Source organism: Podarcis gaigeae, assembly GCF_964106915.1.
Source record: "Podarcis gaigeae genome assembly, chromosome: 7".
Taxonomy (NCBI): Eukaryota; Metazoa; Chordata; class Lepidosauria; order Squamata; family Lacertidae; genus Podarcis; species Podarcis gaigeae.
The window spans coordinates 71,263,159-71,275,058 of record NC_139683.1 but is presented as its reverse complement, the minus strand read 5'-3'; the positions used below and the strand labels follow the sequence as shown (position 1 = coordinate 71,275,058).

The 11,900-nt window shown below is 43.9% G+C and overlaps 1 long non-coding RNA gene across 1 annotated transcript; it reads right to left on the bottom strand.

Annotated features, from left to right (window-relative positions):
* Positions 1-1,749: 1,749 nt before the first annotated feature.
* LOC310848445 lies at positions 1,750-11,660 on the bottom strand. The gene is made up of 2 exons (XR_014566403.1): positions 11,600-11,660; positions 1,750-2,074 (listed from the first exon to the last, which is right to left on the bottom strand). It is a non-coding gene; the product is annotated as an uncharacterized lncRNA (long non-coding RNA).
* Between the last annotated feature and the right edge of the window lie 240 nt (positions 11,661-11,900).

Here is an 11,900-nt window from a genome sequence, read left to right as displayed (position 1 = left end):
CTGTATTGCTCTTTTGAGTTTTCAATAATGCTACTGTGCCTACAGATTGTGACAGTGTCACAAATGCCCAGTCCAAGTATTGAGGAAGTTGAGACAATGGGAAGGGAGCAATTAGGACCCAATAGAGGCAAGATGGGAGAAGATGGAACAGAAAACCTGCTCAGGCAAGAATTACTATTGATGGAGACCTATCACACCAGAAGCCAAGGTTAACAATAAGGTAGAAGTAATTTTCATAGAGGTATTATAAACAGAGAAGACCAGAAGTAGGGACTGGTGAATCACAGCACTTGTGCAACTGTTCATTTGTGATTCTGTTCCATCCCATTTATACAGTGGTATGTACATTTTTAAAAAACACACCCATGTGCAATTCTAAATGTATGCACCCAAAACAAAAGCCATTACACCTGTTTACAAGGTGATCCAATACCCAAGGCCTGCTTTTTATTTGATAGATAATGACTGCTTGGAATAGATACAGAGTATGTCACAAAATATGCCCTGGGAGCAATGAGATGTGTTGATGTCCTATCCCTCCTAGGGGTATTGTTTTGGGGGAAAGATGGGTGCCTCCAAGGAAATTTGTGGCCCCATTTTCACTAACTGTGAAACCACCCACCCACTTTCTAGCCACTGTGTTTATTGCCTGTTTATCCCGCCCCCCTCGAAACACAAATGTGGAATTTGTTTGAGTCAGAATCCCAAAGGAGGACTACATTCCAATCTGAACATTAGTCAAAGAGGAGGAACTCTGATGCTGTGGCATGCCTAACCACAACACCTGGGTAAACCTATGCTCAGAATAAAGAGGTGAGTCAACTGCTGTTGCATTAAGAGGGCCACAGTGTCAGGCTTCAGGGAATCCTATACCTTGCACAGTGGCAGCCAAGAAGCAGATAAACAAGAAGAGTTCTTACCAAGTAGTTTATTCAATATACACAGAGGGAGACGAAGGAATGCTTCTTAGATAATGGCATTGTTCCAAGTCCCACCCCCTCAGTCTCTCCTATTCTACATCATCCCTGTGCCAGCTGATCTGTGAATTCTGCCTCTGAGCTTTCTGTTCCACTACTCTCAAGCACACCTGGTTCTGGAAGGGGTGGCGGTGGAATGCTCTCAAGAGACACTGAGTATGTTAGTTGTCTCCCTCCTAGTGGTTCTTGTTCCTGCTGCTCCCCCAATATTTTCCAGTTTCTCCCCTCTGCAGCCTCTGAACTATGCCCTTCTGCAAACCACTGTTCTGAATCTATACTTTCCTCCTCTTCCCCGGGAAGGTGCAGGAAGAGGAGGGGCAGTCCCCACAATTCCTCCTCAGTCCAGTCCCTGATACACAACTTTAGTAATATTTAGAATAATAGATACTAAATCGGGGTGGTTAAAGGCTGGCTCAAGGCAATCCATGTGCCCTCGAACACATTTTTCTGGCCAAACGAGATCCCACATATTTTGACAGTTGGTGGGGAATCAAATAGATAAAAAGGTTTGTGTGTGTGTGTGTGTGTTTAAAAAAAGATTAGCCACCCCTGCATCTTTGTGTGAGAACCTTGGTTAAGGCAGGCATTGGTTTGCAGCCCTGTACCCCCATCTAGATAACAAAGAAGCCTTTTTATGCCTGCGCTCACTCATGGTGAGTTGTCTGCTCGTGGGTGGCTTGCTAGGTCACTACTTATGTAGGTTTGCTCTAAATAAAAATGGAGATGTGACCATCCACTGTTCCACTATATTAAGCTACTTCCATTGTTGAAAGCTCTTTGGAGTTTTTGTTTATTTCTTTACCTTGATTTACTTTTCCCTATATTACTTTCCAGGGAACGTAATGTATATTACATTTTCTCATCAAGACTCATCAGATCTAGGATGGTGGCATACAGGAGCACTATATCAGACAGCTTTGTTTATATAAAGTTCAGAGCAGCAGAACTGAATTTTGCATAAATCCCTGCAGCCTTTCTTGCTGTGCAAGTTTATGTTAGGGTTAACAATGGAGCCATTTGTTGATCCTGCAGAATGTTCCAGAATGCCTTCAATCATTGCAGACCTGCCCACCCTAGACTATCTTACATAGGAGAACCTGGAAAAGGACAAAGTTCATGGTCAATGACTAGTTTTTATGGCAAAGGTAAACAAAGAAGAAAGAAAGAAAAAGAGGTAAAGGTAAAGTCCAGTCAAAGGCGACTATGGGGTTCTGGCACTCATCTCATTTTCAGTCAGAGGGAACCGTTGTTTGTCCACAAACAGCTTTCTGGGTCAAGCGGCCAGCAGGACTAAACCATTTCTGGCACAATGGAACACCATGATGGAAACCAGAGTGCATGGAAACACTGTTTACCTTCCTGCCACCTATTTTTTTACTTGCATGGGCGTGCTTCCAAACTGCTAGGTAGGCAGAAGCTGGGTCAGGAGCTCACCCCATTGTGCGAATTCAAACCGCCAACCTTCTGATTGGCATGCCCAAAAGGCTCAGTGGTTTAGACTACAGCGCCACCCACTATTTATGGCAGGGGTATTCAGAGGAGGTGATATGGGTCAGTGGCACTAGGGTCTCCAGTTGTCGATTAGTTGCCAGATAAACAACATGCTTTATCTGTTTGCTTGTATGAAACCACAGACACTTTGTTCTTTGTGCAGGGGCACAGCAACGAACCACGTTCATTCACTTTTCCTCACTGTCTCCCACTTTACCTTGATTGCTTTAGAATTGCAGAGTTAAGAAGCTGGTTTCTAATAGCAACTATTGTTAAAGAGAAGCTGATTAGTTATAGATTTAGACTTAAGCAACTGTTGTCTACCCCTTAATCTGTGAGGTAATTGTATACCTGTCTATAAAGAAAATAACTAAGTGCAGACTTTGCCTTTTTATCTTCTTCCCCCAACCCTCATTCTGAGAAAGGGCCTCAGAAGTACAGAGCTGAGGCTTCAGAAGTACCCTGGACAGCTCCCTGCAGGGCTTTGGCTGCCACCTCCACAAGCGCAAAGGTTTGCTGTTGTTTCAGCTGTAAAGGTAAAGGTAAAGGTACCCCTGCCCGTACGGGCCAGTCTTGACAGACTCTGGGGTTGTGCGCCCATCTCACTCAAGAGGCCAGGGGCCAGCGCTGTCCGGAGACACTTGCGGGTCACGTGGCCAGCGTGACATCGCTGCTCTGGCGAGCCAGAGCTGCACACGGAAACGCCGTTTACCTTGCCGCTGGTAAGCGGTCCCTATTTATCTACTTGCACCCGGAGGTGCTTTCGAACTGCTAGGTTGGCAGGCGCTGGGACCGAGCAACGGGAGCGCACCCCGCCGCAGGGATTCGAACCGCCGACCTTTCGATCGGCAAGTCCTAAGCGCTGAGGCTTTAACCCTCAGCTGTAGCCGTCCTCAAACTGAGCCTTCAATAGGAGAGGTAACTCTATTCCAATTGCTAACTCTATCTTTGGTAAGTGGAGCCTCTTCAGTTAAATGGGCCCAGCTTGCTTTAGCAATGAATGACACAGGAAGAGTAGAGGAGACTATGGTTCCACTAAGCCTTCTGAGTGGAGAATGGCAACACAACACCCCCAGGCCAGATATATGATGGCACATTGGGCTCCTCTTGTGCAAATGCTTCTGACTGGATATGTATACCTGGGGCTGGTCCTGAGGCCAATTCCCCCTTGCACTCAGAATCTTCAACTTCATCTCCTGAGGAAGAAGAGTCCTATCTAGAGGGTCATGACACACACATATTGAGATGTTCTTCAAATATAATCTCAAATCAATCATGAAACACAGATCTAATTCTCCCAAGAGGGTTTGGTGGCCTCCTTGTGAATTCCTGCTAGAGTTGCCCTACTTTATAAAGGACCATCCTTTATTTGAAGGGCTGTCAGTTCCAAAGATAACCATCAGGAGAAAGAGCATGAGCCTTGAACTACCTGGTCAGCAGACTAAAAGGCACATGGGTAATATGCAAACATAAAAATTAGCATAGGAAATGTTGTGCACATGTATATCCTCTTTTGTCCTCTCTTCTATTGATGCATATCATCTTTTTGATGAGGATAGGTTGTTACCAAAATGCCTGTTCCTATGCTTTAGCAGCAGTTTGTGTAAATATGTTACAGTGAGTTATCTCCATGCTATGAATATGCATCTTATTTGCTCATCAGCTTTTCTCTGCAGATGAGTTGCAAGGGAGAAAATTAGACTAGGTGAATCTATTCTTATCCAGTCAGTTGGCAACCCTAAATCCCATGCCAACACCATAAGGTATCTAGAGTCAGTAAACATATAATCAAAGTCAATATTTTTGTTTCATTGTGTATCTCTATTCACTTACATTGAATCCCCATAATCTATGTGTTAAAACAAAACAAGTTTTAAATGTTCCCTCTTTGGCTTAACGCAACAGTTACATTACTGCTGCTAATTAAATACAACTGAAAAAACTTCATTCATAAACACTGAATCTGCGGAACTTTAATCCTACAAATGAAAACACTGAAATATTTTCCTAAGCAGCAAAGTATAAACCCTGAAAGCCATCTAGAAACTTCCATTGCTCCTTCTGTTTATCCTGCACACAAAAACTGTTTAGCCTTCAGTTCATGACTACAGGGTGGGGTGATAATTGCAGCAATTACAGATTGACTAACTTCCTAACCTTTTGGTGAATGTTCAATTAAATTTTATTGTGTAGAAGTTAACAGCAGCTATCATGCTATAAAGTTCTCCTTGAGACATATTAAATAGCCACAGTTGACTTTTCAACTGTCTGTCATCAAAACTGCAGCTATACCAACATTTCCCAAAGTTTTGATACCTGGGGTGCAATGATGATGATGATGATGATATTGAGATATATATATATATGCTTTCGTAGATTTTCACGGGTACAGGAATGCAGGTTTTGGTGTCCTCGGGTGTCTTCCCGTGTAAAAGTTGGGGTGTCTAGGCGACGTTTCGACGAGGTCTCACTCGTCATCTTCAGGCTGGTGCTTTCGGCTTCTTGTTACTGGAACAGAGCGGGATCTCAATGTTTGAGTTCCTATAAATACTGTAGAGGGGGTGTGGTGTCTAGCCTCCAATGTTCTGGGCAGAGAGGAAGTTCCCAGGCTAGTGTGCCTTTTCTTCTTTTGTTCCTTAATTACTTGAGAGATACCTTGAGTGATTTCTTGAGTGATATCCTGAGTACCACTTAGGTGGGTCATTAGGTGTGGATTAGTTGCTAAAGTCTTTGTGTCTTGACCTCTTGAACTTTGTGAAGAGTTTTCCTGAGAAGATGGCTGTATTGCACTTAGTTGTGCTTTGGCTTGGCTTCGTGTATAGGGGCGAGCTGTGGTTTTGTGGCTTGTGTCAGCCAGATCTGTGTAGGGATTGCAGGGGGGTGCAGCATCCGGAGGTGCCACCATGGATTGGCTACTGGATGGTGTCAGTAATTCATCTGTGGAGAGGGTCTGGGTTTGGGTCTGGTGTGGTTGATTGGTGTTGGCGTTCTGTGTGCCTCTGGATCTGGTGTCAGTTTTGATGAACACATCGGACTACCAAGCAAAACTATCAAAGCTACTCCAAGATCCTGCCTACAAACCTATAAAAACAGATCCCACCACCTATCTGGAAAAAACCACCAAATCCAAAATAAAAGCCTCTCCTATCAGTGAAGAAATCCAGCTAAGAATCATCCCCAGAGAAAAATCATCCAGATGCCCCAAACTCTACGGCCTCCCCAAGATACACAAAGAAGGAACACCACTCAGACCAATAGTCAGCTCCATAGGCTCACCTCTACAAAATCTCGCTAAATTTCTCGCCAAGCAACTTCAGCCCTATGCAGAATCCATCTCTTCACACGTACCAAACTCCTTCCAGTTCATAGAAACAATAAAGAAGCAAAACCTACATCCTAATGACCTACTTGTGAGCTTCGATGTTGTATCTCTCTTCACACAAGTGCCCATTAATGAAGCCTTGACAGCTATTCAAAACAAATACAATCCCCCCGAATACATCTTGGACCTGACCAACCACTGCCTAACCAACACGTACTTCATCCACAATGGACAAAGATACAAACAGATAGAAGGAGCACCTATGGGATCACCCCTCTCACCGGTCATCGCAAACCTGTACATGGAACACTTTGAAACCAATGCTTTAGACAAGTCAGAACACAAACCCAAACTTTGGCTCAGATATGTTGACGACACCTTTGTAATTTGGCCACACGGGAAGGAAAAACTGGATAGCTTCCTCACACATCTCAACAACTTACACCCCAAAATACAATTCACTATGGAAATAGAAGCCAACAACCAACTTCCCTTCCTTGACGTCCTAATCTACAAAAAACCTGATGGCTCCCTAGGACACACTATCTACCAGAAAAAAACACACACCAACCGCTACTTACATGCACAATCACACCACCACCCTGCACAAATAAACTCCGTAGCCAAGACTCTCATCTCCAGAACCAAACGCCTGGCTGACAAAGACCACTTGACAACTGAGTTACAGAATCTCTCAAATGTGTTAATTGCCAATGGATACCAGCAAAACAGGATTACGAAGCTAATCCAAAAGGAAACACCCCCCAAAAACCAAGACACAGAAGAAAACAATGGCATGGCCCTCCTTCCTTATATCAAGGGCACTACAGATAAAATTAGCAAAATCCTCCATAAACACAATATCAAAACAGCCTTTTGCACCAACCAAAAAATAGCCAATATCCTCAGAAACCCCAAGGATAAAATCCAGTTGGAAAACCAAGGGATCTATGAAATACCCTGCAAAGTCTGCCCAGCCACGTACATTGGACAAACAAACAGACGAATAAATGCACGTATCGCAGAACACAAGAATGCCGTCAAAAAAGAAGAAAAAACTTCCTCTCTTTTCCAACACATGAAAGAAACAGGACACGAAATTAATTTTGCAGATTCCAAATTGCTCTTTAACACGGAACATCACCACAAGAGAATAATCATGGAAGCCATCGAGATAGAGAAACACCCTCACAACATGAACAAGCGTGACGACACATCCCGCTTGCCAGACATCTGGAAATTAGCCCTCCCCACAAAAACTGACACCAGATCCAGAGGCACACAGAACGCCAACACCAATCAACCACACCAGACCCAAACCCAGACCCTCTCCACAGATGAATTACTGACACCATCCAGTAGCCAATCCATGGTGGCACCTCCGGATGCTGCACCCCCCTGCAATCCCTACACAGATCTGGCTGACACAAGCCACAAAACCACAGCTCGCCCCTATACACGAAGCCAAGCCAAAGCACAACTAAGTGCAATACAGCCATCTTCTCAGGAAAACTCTTCACAAAGTTCAAGAGGTCAAGACACAAAGACTTTAGCAACTAATCCACACCTAATGACCCACCTAAGTGGTACTCAGGATATCACTCAAGAAATCACTCAAGGTATCTCTCAAGTAATTAAGGAACAAAAGAAGAAAAGGCACACTAGCCTGGGAACTTCCTCTCTGCCCAGAACATTGGAGGCTAGACACCACACCCCCTCTACAGTATTTATATGAACTCAAACATTGAGATCCCGCTCTGTTCCAGTAACAAGAAGCCGAAAGCACCAGCCTGAAGATGACGAGTGAGACCTCGTCGAAACGTCGCCTAGACACCCCAACTTTTACACGGGAAGACACCCGAGGACACCAAAACCTGCATTCCTGTACCCGTGAAAATCTACGAAAGCAAATATATATATATATATATATTCATTCACCTTTTCTGCAGATGGGACATAAGGTAGCTTACTGATAAAAACAAGAACTGCTAAAAACATAGAAAAATAAATCATTAAAATGCAATTCAGCATTGAATTAAAACTATATACGTATATAAAATTTACAGTGGTACCTGAGGTTAAGTACTTAATTCCTTCCAGAGGTCCGTTCTTAACCTGAAACTGTTCTTAACCTGAAGCACCACTTTAGCTAATGGGGCCTCCTGCTGCTGCTGCGCTGCCACTGCATGATTTCTGTTATCCTGAAAGTAAAGTTCTTAACCCGAGGTAATATTTCTGGGTTAGTGGAGTCTGTAACCTGAAGCGTATGTAACCTGAAGCGTATGTAACCCGAGGTACCACTGTATTTAGAATGTACCAATAACTGCAATAAAATCAGCATAGCACCATCCCTTTAAATGAAAGCAGTCAATCCCAAAAGTGTATTGGAACAAGAAAATTGTGACCTGCCAGTGAAAGGACTGCAAGGTAGGAGCAAGTCCAGCTTTTCTGGGGAGGAAGTTCCAAAGTCTGGGAGCCGCCACCAAGAAGGCCTGTCCTGTCCCCACCATGTATGCCCGTGAGGGTGGCAGGTCTGAGGGAAGGCCCTCCCCTGAAGATCTCAAACCCCAGGCAGCTTCATATGAGGGGATATTATCTTTCAGATAACTTGGACCTGGGCTGTGTAGGGCTTTATCGGTGATGACAAGCATTTTGCAAGGAAGTGGTATGTTCCCTATAGCCAGCTGCTTAAGCAGACCTAATTCTGGATTCTATGTATATTTATACATTAATGTGTAAGTGTATAAATGTATATGCATATTTATACATTATATCCTTTGCTTAATGAGACCAGCACTTTGCACTGTGCATGGAAACAGACAGGTAAGCAGGGCAGCCAGTGTAGCAAGGGAGGTGCTGTAACTTTCCAGTAGTCCCAACAGTTAACTTCATCCCCAGAAACACACTCCTTCATTGTCTCCTGAGGCAGATGGGTGCTAACCAAAGTAGACCCATTGAAATCAATTGGATTTAAGTTAGGGGCAGGGGTTGCCATGGTTGGGCATTTTCCAAGGCTACATTGCAGGGCTTGGATCACTGACTCCCTGACTTGTCTACAGTACAGAAATAAAATCCACATGCATTGCCCCACCCACTTTTGCCTCTGTCCCCACCCACCCATGTCATGTGACACCTGAAAAGTTGTCCAGAAGGCAATGTGGCCTTTGAACTGAAAGAAAATTCCCTACCACAATATCTTCTCTTCTTCTTTGGCGATCACTCGTAGCTGAGCAAGCTTGTAAAGGAAGGCAGACTATGTTTAGGGAACCTTTTCTAGCCTCTCCCCCTTTTGGGGTGAGCAGAGTGGATCTTAAGTAGGGTTGCATGGATACAGCTGCTCAGCTGCCTCATTCCTTGAGTCAGAGCGACTGAATCTTTATCCACTACCCATGTGCCGGTTCATGACTAGGGGCTTCCAGATTTCACAGCCCCTGCCCCTGTTACCATTTGCCGATCACCATGGGACAATTGGGGGTTTGAGTCAGGGATGGGTTTTTGGAAGATGTCTGTGCGTGAATTTGTTTTATGTGTGTAGATCAGTGCAGGCTGACCAATGCACAGTTTTCGCAATAAGACTCTATTCCGATGGCATGAGTATCACGATGACCAATATATTCTGATCTGCTGCAGCCTTCACAGCCGTTGTAACATACCACTTGTTAACATCTGCCTGTTCTGCCGTTGAGGACTTCTTGGATCATTCTTTGTCTAGCTCCTCCCCTTTGAACTTACTGCCTTGGGTGGCCCTGCTGGGAGTATGAAACTCCTGACGGCTTCTTTCACAAGGGTCATAGGAACGTGCAAGCCCACTCACACTGTAATCTCCATGTTGTGAAAGTTAGCATCAACATTTCTACCCAGAACTCAATGTAACTGAATGGCGAAAAGCCTTGAGGGACACTTGCATAATCTAAAGTCAAAACCTGTTTCATCCCAAAGAACCTGGGTTCAATGCCATGCTTGTCAAGGATAACAGCATATAATAGAACTGGATGCATAGCTACTGTTGGCTTGTTCCAAAAGTTAAGTGCAGAGTTCAAGCTGCTCACCTTTAATTCCCTCCTACTAAAAACTTACTGAACCCTAAACAACCTTCGCAGTGGCTGTTTGCCATTTTTCATTAAGCAAAGGATATACAGGTACACATCAGTCAAACACAATACAGTATTTATGTCAAGCTGGCGTGTCACTCTAGTTTAGGTCTGCACGGCAGCTGAAGTGACAAGTTATGTCTATCCACTGGAATGCAGTCATGTAATTTCTCAGGAACACATGTCACCACAGTATAAATTAGCTGTGCTTTTCCTAGCTGAAAATAAGTCAAAATCATTTCGCATTTTCTGTAGGACTGGAGCTGTCTGCCAGTGGTGCAGAGCGCATGGGGAACAGGTACACAAAGTTGGCTGATTTATGAGACACCACTTGTCAGTCTTGTTTTCCGTATAACAAGCAGCAAGATGAAATGATAGAAAGAAGCATGATGGGAAAAGTTTAGTCTTACAAAAAGTTGTGTCAACACAGGAAGCAGATTTCATATTAGTACTGAACAGACACACACACACACACACACACACACACACACATTCAGGCTAATATCTGAGATTTAAATAAAGAAGTGAATAGATTTTCCCCAGCGAGTGTCAGAACAAAAATGGAATTATAACTCTATAAAGTTGTACTGCATAAATACAATCATTATGAAATGGTCTATCATTGATACCAGTAGTTCAGCAGTAGTCAATGTAGCACCCTCCAGGTATTGTTAAGCTACAACTCCCAATGCTTCACAATGTCCATTCTTCACTTGGCATTACCTACAGTAGGGATGTGGGTGGCACTCTGTTCTAAACCACTGAGCCTCTTGGGCTTGCTGATCGAAAGGTTGGCACGGTTCGAATCCCCTGACGGAGTAAGTTCCCATTGCTCTCGCAGCTCCTGCCAACCTAGCAGTTCGAAAGCACACCAGTGCGAGTAGATAAATAGGTACCACTGTGATGTGCCATTCAACCCCACAAGAGTGACTCAAGAGAGCTATATATGCTATTAAATTATTATTTAGCTATGATGCTATAGTTGTGATGATATCAAGGGCTGGGCAGAGAAGGAGAAGTGGTGGAGACCGCCTCCCCATCCTGACCCTTCCAGGGAGGAGGAGGAAAAAGAAGATAGTATAGATTTACAACAGGGATTTGAGGGAGGTAGCAGCTTAGAGGTAGTTGAGGGGAAAAGTTGGGAAATCATGGGAGAGCCAGAGCAACACCTGGCTAACATGTTGTCACTAGAAAGCATCTCAGGCCCACCATCTCCCAGAATCTGGCAAGCCTTAAAAGTAGGAGAGCAAACAGCTTAAGACAGAGGGCACTTAGTGGCATCCATAGAGGAGATAATGAGGTTGGTGAATGAGGAAGTGGGTGGTGGAGATTTACTCAGGACAACACCATTAACCAAGAGGCTGGGTTCTATAGCCTCTCTCTGTAAAGTTTGAAATAAAAAAGGAATGTATGAAACTTTTCCTTGTCTTTATACTATTCTGGGCAACCAGCCAAGATCTGCTGACAGCACCCTGGCAGCAGGGAGCAGAGAGCAATAGCCATTCAAATTACATACCTTCCAACCTTTCTTGAGAAAGGAAATGTGGTTGTATGAATCCATCCCAAAGTCAGACATAAAGTTGATTATTTGATGGGTACAGGGTTGTGAATGTATATCTATTGGCCTAAACTTGATGGGTTACAAACTGGCAAACCTATCTAAAACTTTTCCCCAATAGTAAAAGTTAATAAATCCCCCAAATAAAACTATTCCTCACCTGTTATGGAGATCCATCTTGACAGGGCTGAGATGCAGTCTGACTGTTAACTGCTTTTGGCTTTACCAAGACTTAAAGCATAGCAACTTTGTGACATCACATGTGACATCAGAATGGCATATTTCCATTCAACCTAGACTATCTCCATGCCAACAGCAATGGCCAGTAAACATCTGCAACCAAGTAACCATCAGCCTGACTACCCAGTGGTTTCTATCTAGACTATTGGATGTTTAAATTTTGCTCTCATAATCAAAGCCTGGAGAAGAGCTGTGTACATTCTGAAAACCTGCTTCCACTG